Raw genomic sequence first — 9,737 nt, 5'->3', positions numbered from 1 at the left:
TTAGATTAGCAACATAACGTAGTAACAACCATGTAAAGAGTCATCACGAAAAAGAACTCGGTAGTGAGGCACTCGGCCAGTCGCTGACAGCTCATCCTAGTCTTTACCTGCATTTGGAGAGATAATCCGATGCATTTTGACCACTAAGCATTGCTATTCTAATGCTATTACTCTCATAAAGCTCTGATCCATGAATGGCTAAACAACTAACTTCTCCTGTATTATAACTTAATCTTAATCTTGAATCTGTTTTTCTTAAAATGCTTTCATGCCAAGTAAAATCCTGCTTCCTGCAAAACTTGTGACTCAGCTGTAGGACTGTCTACCCACGAGGCAACACTCGCACCATGAGGCCAATCTGGAAAGCGTAACCTAATCATGCAATTATTACATACCTCTGCATTATTTAGATAGAAATATTACTAAAAACTGTTATTTTTAGTCATTGTTGAATTAATTAATTAATTAAGTGGGCTTTTAACAATCTAATTTATGCATATAAAGGTTACAATGTTAAACTGCTTGTTTTTAAAGGGAGGCTGTACATTAACTTTGTACATTAAGTTTTTAATTTTTGGTTTCGCAGAGAAAAGCTGCAATTAGGTTTGCAAATCCTAGCTTAATGGACAGATACAGAAAGAGCTACAGATGAAAGCGTACACTGCTGAACACATGCTGCCTGTGAAACACTTTGGAATGTATTTTGCAACAGCAAAATTAGTTTTACAAATGCTAAGAACATGCACTCTGTATTCTTATCAAACCCACGAGGGCTCTTCAACATAAGGCTGGTAACCTTGATGAGTAATGCCTCCTCCAAGTCATGGTCACACTCCATGTTCTATAAGATATAACTGCTCTTTGCTCTCATTAACAATAACCACATCTGCTATTTTTAGCTATGACACTGGAAAAGATCAAAATATATATGTGATATTTTTAACAAATCCAGTAATTCACAATCAAATATGAAGTACATATCCTTGTAGGTACATATGTATAAAAGTTCTGGTTTCTTGGGTACAAAGACTGAGCGTGAACTTATTAAGAAACCACATGTTTGTTCTTTGTTGGAAACATCATCTGCATCAACTTTAATCATGGCAATTAAAAGGTGTCATTGTAAAAGCTCTCACAAAGATATACATAGTTTACTAACATTATGTAAAATATAATACAAGTTTGTCTATTCTGTCGTGTCAAGAAAAATATGTAAAGGGTTATCAGCACATTGCTGGTGCTACAGTTGAATAATTATTTAGAGGAAATAATAACAACTGAATAAGATTCGAGTGGGCACAACCTAAATAGAAGGAAAAATGCCTTTCTTTATTGCTCCTGTTGACAACACTTGCAGCTTTTTGCTCAGTGGCTCACACCGGGACTTCAAGGTGTTGTTTCTAAAGCAAACCATATATTGACAGATGATGTCATCACAGTCGTGGCCTATTGGGAAATCTAAAAAAAAAAAAAGATCTAAAATCTAAAAAAAACCCGTAAAAGTCATGGAGACTGTCCAAAGTGCCAAATGATGCTGATGGAAAACCAAAGGTACACTGGTTGGCATACAAGTGCCACATGGCAGTTCTAGTTGATTTATTCATGATTCTATAAAAATAAGATATGTTCACATTAGCATCCTACTTGACAGAATCACAGCTTAATCCACGGTGCCAGTTCCAAGTTGTCAACTCCGAAAACAAGATGCTGCAACCCCTGCAGCCAGCTTACACTCTGCCTTCACTTATCATCTATTTGACATTTTACATATAAAACTTTGCATTATTAAGTGGAAAATAAAAAATAAATAAATTATAATTTGAATTTATAATCCATCAGTTTTCTTAATAGCTTATCCAACTCAGGATCACAGGAAGCTGGAGCTCTACATAAGGCAAGAGACAGGGTACACCTAGGTTTAACATAAAGAGACGATCACACAAAGTCTCTTTAGAATCATCAGGTAACCTAGCAAGCATTTCTTTCAACTATGGGAAGAAGCTGGAGTACTCAGAGGAAACCCACGCAGGCACAGGGAGAACTTGCAAACTCAACACAGAAAGGCCCATGAGGTTTGAATCAGGATCAGTCTTGCTGTGAAGTGACAGTACTAACGATTGCGTCACACCTCTTATCACATGTTATTTGACATGGAATTCATTTCATTTTTTTGTATTTCAAAGCCCTTCACTCTGTGTGGAAATGAAAGCTTGGCTCACCATTGATAAAACAAGTTACATAAGATAAGTCAGTTCCTTGCATTTTATTACGCAGAGAGAATTATTGTGTTTAAGCTCTTTCAAGTCCTCTTTCTGAAATTGCAGCATTTAAAAGGAAGGGGCATAGCGAAAAATCGTTAGAGTTCTTTGTGACACTGTCTGAGCGTATAGGCTGATTTGATCACTGTGCTGGGAATGTTGGGGAAAATTCAGGTGGTCATGTTGAAGCCACAGATGGTATGTGAATCTAGATTAGTGTGCTCATTGACTTTACATCATGTTTTCTTTAACTGGCAGATGGAGCATCAGCATTTAATCTCACGAATAAACTCTGCCATCACGGTCATTTATTACTTGTAATTAGTTGTATCATTTACAACTTCTGCATAAAAGCGGAATGTATCCGTTCTTCTGCGTTGCTACATCTTAGAAATGACTAGAAAAGCAAGAAGGTTGTAATAATTACTGGCTTTAAATTCCAATCACTCACCACAAATTGACAGTCAGAAAGCATGGTGTGATAAACTGATTAAATAATGAGATTATATTGTTATGATTACGCATTAACTTCCCTGTTAAAAAAAATCATTAGGGTGTTAATTGTTAAGAGATTAACGTCACTGCACACTGATTAAAATAAGTCACCTGCAGTCTTATTCTTTTTTCTCTTTTTTGACAAATGAAGACTTTTGGTCAATTACTTGACCTCTTATTGTAGTTTTTCAAAGAGTGCAGTTACACATGCACAACTTTACTTTATTCAGTCCATTTCCTTTTCTGCAAAAATCATGGAGCATATGAGAAAGATAACCTTCTTACCATAATGGTTGCAAAACAGCTTCTGAATACATTTTTTTTCTTGGTGGACTAATGGAATTGTTCAAATTTTTACAACTGATTATTAAAGAGAATAATATTGGAAAAGTACGAGAAACATTTAGTTTTATCTTCTGCCTTGCTTTGTAATTTCTCACCAGCATTGTTTGGCTTCTGCATCTGTGAATATCTTCCACCTGAAGCTTATCTCCAAAACTGAAGGTGAGCAAAAACCAGCCACTGACAGATTGGGCCTGTCAGCCCTCGAAACATTTGATTGGATTTGGTGGCCACTGTGAGGTCTCTGCTTTCACAAAGTGAACCTGCCCAGGGTTTTCCACAGAGACAGAATGTTCAATAAAGTCCTACTTTCAGCCTTCCCTTGCTCCCTCCTCCCTTATCTGGGAAGCACAACCAGATAAGTGCCTCACCCAACAAAGGCGATAGAGCACTCACACTGTGAATCCATATGTCATGCTGTGTCTTCCACCCCAGAGTTGATAGAGCATCAATTAGACCTCTAGTGAGGGGGGGTTAAATTTTCCTGTAATTGTTATCAATGTGTAATATGGTCCTGAGGGGTTTCTATCAAAGTACCATATTTAATTATGCTGCAATTACAGTGTCGCTGTATCGTCTTTGTTTCATTCCAACTACGATATTACAAACTATAGGTGACATTTTTTGCACAGCATGTCACTGATAAACTTTTCTAAGCATTAACTGCAGATAGCTGCAAATGCATTCTATATATGCACGTATAAGAGGTTTAGTATTTAGTAAACTCAATGCAAACTGAAAGGTTAACTTACTGTTTAGATTGGGTCAGAGAATTGGACAGCAGGCATCTGCTTAGATCAGTCAAGGAAAACTTCAAACAGTTTAGGCCTTATTAAATAAATAATTTTGTTCCCTTTTAGTATTTCCTTCCCAAAAAAGCAACTCAAAGACGTCACTCACAAAGTGGTAAACAACTAATCCAGGCTAATCCAGGCGTATATCACAGAGTTATTCTCAGAGAGGCTCATGCTTAATGAATGTCAGCTGCTCTCGGTTTAATTGCATGTTTATTCAGCACTGTCATTTCCATAACATCACGCACCGATTTTTTTTACTAATCTTTTTTTTTTTTTGTTGCTTTGCTTGGTGCACAAAAGCTGCATTTTTTTTTGTCAGTACCGTATTCCCGTGCAATGCAGAGTATAAAATGTTAATGAAATGAAACTCTAGCTAAGAGCATCAAGAATAATCTTCTAATTTGTTTTGTAAAAAAAGATGGAGGAAAACAAAAAAGTGTTTACATGGTACCAGGCGATGGAATCTGGGCCACAATAATGAACCAATATATTAATTCAGACAGGCCACTTTTTTAAAGTCTGCTCTAAAACGATTAATTATGATGGAACAGTGGGGGAGAATTCAACTTTTGCACCTCTGAATTTATTGTTTGCCACTTTGACAAAACTTGTTTGTAGCAATTTCAGATTAAATGCAGCCACGGTTAAGAATGCATTGCTTTGTCTGGGTTTCTGGTTGCAGCATGATGTCTGCTGATCTCGTATTGTCATCGGTGCTATGCTGGAGACAGAAGGTAAGTTTTTATATAGCATACTGCTGGAGATGAGGAAAACTGTAAATTGTATTGTTCTTATCATAGTCTTGGTGGATAAAATTGATAGCTATTTTGCTTTAATTTAGTTTTTATTTTATACTCAGGTCTTGATCTACTCTGACAGTCTATGCATGCGTGTAGCAGTTAATATTCTAAACTAGGGCATAGCATTATGACTATGTGCCTCTGACAGGCATGGCCAGAGACATTATGTTTTGGGACTGTCAGTCCATACAACAGGTTTCCTTACATAAGACATTTATTGAAAAAAAACCCAACGCAACATTAACATCAAAAAGGTTCGATGCCAGAATGGAAGAAAGAGCCTAAATAGTTCATCTGGGTCCGTTTTTGTAGCCTTGAACACCAAGGAGAGCTGCATCAGCTGACCATCCCTTGTAAGGCAATTATTGAAAACTTCCTTGGAGACAGTGGGAGGTGCCTGAGAGACTGAAAGATGAACTCATTAGATTATTTTGATGATTAAAATGCAAAAACACAACTAAAGAAATGTGGTGCACGCCAATTAAATCATAATCTTCACTATAGTTATATATCCTGTGAGTCTGGAGAGCCTGTGCAGTCTATAACTTCGCTGGTTGTCAGAGGCAAACAACTGCAAGGCACTAATTATGGTTGTTGTTTGTAAACAATTTACAATGTATGTATGTATTTCAGAAATGTTCCTGGGATATTGAGAGGAATGTTACTTGTCAAAATTTCAATTACCATCTAACTCACAGCAGGCACTGCCCTCCTCTACTCTGTCTCATATGTCTCTATGGCACATTGTTGTTATGAGGAATGCATTATTCAGTGCAGCAGTTGGTTACTGAGTGTTGATCCAAGACTCCATTTCCTGTTTTAGATTTGTTTATTCAAATGTGACAGTTGTGAAAAAGCTGTCTTAACGCTCTGCAACTGAAGGTCTGAGTAGATTACAAGATCAGACGATATAGAGATGTTCCTGTCTCTGTCAGCTCCGACAAGACAGATTAGTCACATACTGTTATGTTGTCAAAGCTTCATAGACCACACTGACCTTTCCTTATTTCTTTAGCAGTTACACAAACCACAGACATGTAATAACTACTTTTATTTAAAATCAAAATGGGCCTCGATCTGTAATACCATATGTGTACACATATTAGTGAATGAGACCAAAGAAATGAGCAGAAAATGAGAATACATTCAAATTTACAATTGGACAATTGCCAATTTGTCTAGCCTGTTAAATACATGTTTGTTTGTTTTCAAATCTAACATTTGAAAACATGTTCAAGGCCTAATTTTGTTCTTAGCATATGTTAGTGATTCATAATAATTACAATTCAATACAGAATCCTTCTTTGGAAGACAAAAAAACCCAAAAAACAGTGTGCTGTTTGCAGACAGCAGGAATAGGCTATGTGCACATTTCTCTAAATAGAAAAATATGGTTGTCTTGAGGTGTATGGAGTAAGCAGTAAAGTTGGAGAAAACCATAACTGAGGTGAATGCTGCAAGGCACACTTCTCTAAAGTGCTGCAATAATTGATGCGCTGAATGTAAGTCATCAGTCATCATTATTTGTCTTCTGAGACTGAACTGGGGCTTAGGTAAAAAAACCAAAAAAAAAAAAAAGAATTTGGATTGAAATAAAACAAACAACAACAAAAAACCAAAACAGAGAAACAGAATTATGGACCAGGAGATAAAATATGTAGGAGAGTGGCCTGACATGAGGTGGAAAGGAATCACTTCCAGCAAGGACTTTCAACAACAGGTAATTTCTTAAACACAATGCAATCAGTATAACATTTATATTTTGTTGAAGAAAAAAAAAGGCGATGCAAACAAACTTTTTTCCAACTGTTTTAAACTGTAGGCCAGTGTGATGCTGGACTGGAGTGGCCACTATCCATATATTCCACTGTCCAACACATGCAAGAATGTGATCGACATGCCCACTTATTGACTGACTAAGTTGTCTACAACCAGCTGCAGTGAAACATTTATATATATGTATATATAAAATAGGATTTCATCAAAAATGTCATCTTAACATTAAGCATTCAGCTGACTATCAGTTCAGTTCAAAGACACTGAACTAAGTCTTGGTGAGCCTGAATTGCAGCCCCTCCAGGATGTTCCATCATTGGTTGTGTGTCATGTAGCTGGCAGACTAGTTGCTGCTCTGTTCCAGGCGGTAAAGGAATGTCATGTGCTATCGCAATGTTGTGAAGGACACAGCATGCCAGAATGATCATGCACACCTTTTCAGGGCTGTAAAGTAGCCCCAGCTGCGTCCAAACACCTCCAATGACCCTTGAGCTGCCTAAAGTGTGCTGCGTTATGGTGCAAGGAAGTGTTTGTAGCAGAATCTCTCGAGGAGGGGTTTAGCAAATGGGGTCAGGCCAGGTTTATAAGATAAAAATATGACAAAGAGAATCCAGTGTTTAGAATTAGTAAATTACATACTGCAAAAGACCTTCTGTGTTTGGTTTCCACCTTCTCAAAGCCATTGTAGGTTCTCTCTGTGTGCTGTGGCCTGTCCATCAGTCCAAAGACACGATTGTTGGATTCATCTGAGATTCTAAATTGGCCGTAGGTAAAGGTGTCAGGGTTTGATTGTCAGTCTGTCTGTGTTTGCCCCGTGATAGACGGGTTGACCTGTGCAGGCTGTACACTGTTTTATGACAGCTTGGCTCCAGGCCAGAATGCCATGAACCTAAGGTGGATAAGTGCTTTAGAAAATGTATTCATATATTTTATCAAGTAGGCAGATGGAGCACACACACATGGGTGCAGTACATTTCTCCAATAATTACTGGCACTCGAGCAATGTCATGGCATTCCCTCTTAATGTTGTTCATCACAAGGAAATTAAATATGCTTGGACAATGTCCTGATGATGATTTTAAAACCTTTGGAATTGAATAGTTCAGGGAATGCTACAAGATCTGCACTTTCCCTCTGGAAAAAAGCGATTGGGTTAGCGTGTGTTAAGGCTCAAAAATATAGGGAAGGAAACACAGGAGGAATGCAAGTAACCACACTGGTCCAAAGGGTAAAGACGATGATTTTAATGAAATGACACGCGTGGGAGAATGAGCGGACTCCGTAAGCAGACAGCCCCACAATCTCATCCTCCTAACATCAAAATACAGTTTTATATGCATCAGAGTATATTTAGTGACGCCCCCTCATTGCGTCATCACATACATCAGCTTCAAAACCACAAATGTTCTATTTGACAACTTAAGGCACAATTAAAAGTACACTGGCTTCCATCTTCTCCCCGGTGGTTTCCCGTAAGCCAGCTCAGCTCTCGCATCGTGCATCTACTGCTTCATCAGTCAACTTTCACCTACACCCTAACAGTGTGTGTGTGTATGTGTGTCTGTGCGTACACGCGGCGAGGCGTGCATGCTGTGTACTGCGTGCGTGTCATGACCTCTCACTATTTGTCTGTCTGTGCGTGCACAGAGTGTGCATCTGCTCTCTGCACCTTAGTTGACCTCAACTTAGGCAACCAGGCTAAGGCCATCCTGTGTGTAATGATCTTGACTTATATGTAAAATATATAACAACTGTTTCAGTCTACCACAACTACTTAAGGCTTAATCCGCAGTATGCATAATAAACACCCTGCTCTTCCCTTGCACTCACTCTGCTTTCGGTTTCACTTCTGCAAAAGCTGCAACTTCAAAGACATAACTTCCTGTCTCATTTTGGCACAAAGTGTATTTTCCTGTCTCTGCCCTCTACACAGAGATCATAAAAGCATTAATAACATTTAAATTATAGATTCAACTCAACCGTTTAAAATGGTTCTTCTTTGGACCTGTAATAAAGGCTATAACCATATATTTGAACATCTGAATGCATCTACATGCAACATCACTATTAATACTGAAATGTTAATGATGATTATAAAAATAGCAGCAAATAATAGCAGTAAAATATTTCTATTCCCCACACGTGGTCTGTCTGAAGACTTGAATGTTGTTCCAAGGAGTTGTGTAGCTGCTGCAAAACTTCTCTTGGCTTCTCAGAAATTCCTGACTGCCATTTGTTACACTTCAAATTTGTTATGTTGGTCTCTGAAGATGGCCTCTCTCCTGAAGGCGTGGGCTGCAATATATTCCAGCAAGGCTAGATCTGCCTTCATAACACCTGCTTAGAGAGTTGGAATCATTTATACACCCTCTCTACCTAGGCTATAAAGTAACCAGTTGGTTACTAACTGCATATATTTAATTTTATGACACTACAAATTAGCGAGAGTTCCTAAGAGTAGACTGGAACGCTCCTATATTAACATTAAATATTTTAATAGAAAGAAAACTGCAAATATATATTGGATATTTAATAGGATGATGCACTTGGGCAATTAATCCAAATAATTTTGTAATTTACGAGCTATTCTCGTTATTCATTATTTGCTTTTCTTTAAGCTGGTTACTAATGTATATGCATTAAAACTATAATAGATTACTTGGATAAGGTTGGGTAAGTTTGCTGTTGGGTAAAATTGGATCCCGTGGCAGACATCAGTCTAGGAAAATGAAAGGAATTTAACTTAATAATTGAATTAAGAGAATTTCACACTTGCCATTTTGTATTTGAAATGTTTATTCAGAAACAAAAATGTTTTTCTTAGTTGACCAGACAGCTGTGAGCAACACAGACAAGATTTGCAAGACTAAAGTTTGATATCTGTCTGTCCACTGAACAAGTTCTGCTGACTCTGCATCCAAAAGAAGTTGCTCATTAAGAGTCCCACCCCTCGTGAAAGATACTGGCTCTATGCTACACTACATTCTCAGCAATAGTAAAACTGCCAGCAGAGAGTGGAGAGTTATTTCCAGAGCTAATGGGATCCAGACACTTTTATCTAGAGGTTTTATCAGTTGATTAACTAATGCATTGTTCTTCGTCAAGATGTAGAGAGTTGGTTCAGTCACCCTGGGATGAAGAGGTCAAGCCAAGGTGAGATCCAATCAGGCCAACAGCACTGTCCCAGGCTGGAGGGTCCTGGTGTAATTACACTCTCCAAGACGCCTGGTGAAGTTACAGATAAGGTGTGGGCATTGTTAGGGAACGTT

At 38.0% G+C, this 9,737-nt stretch overlaps 1 protein-coding gene across 1 annotated transcript in view; it reads left to right on the top strand.

Annotated features, from left to right (window-relative positions):
* The first annotated feature begins 6,234 nt into the window (after window positions 1-6,234).
* thsd7ba (thrombospondin, type I, domain containing 7Ba) overlaps window positions 6,235-9,737 on the top strand; it is a 160,985-nt gene continuing 157,482 nt past the window's right edge. Inside the window, exon 1 of the mRNA XM_039600333.1 lies at window positions 6,235-6,412. The gene's annotated coding sequence lies outside the window, so the exon portion shown is untranslated. The remainder of the gene's footprint in view (window positions 6,413-9,737) is intronic.

Source organism: Oreochromis aureus, linkage group 16 (assembly GCF_013358895.1).
Source record: "Oreochromis aureus strain Israel breed Guangdong linkage group 16, ZZ_aureus, whole genome shotgun sequence".
In the NCBI taxonomy this organism is placed as follows: domain Eukaryota; kingdom Metazoa; phylum Chordata; class Actinopteri; order Cichliformes; family Cichlidae; genus Oreochromis; species Oreochromis aureus.
This window is presented reverse-complemented; position numbering and strand designations above follow the sequence as displayed.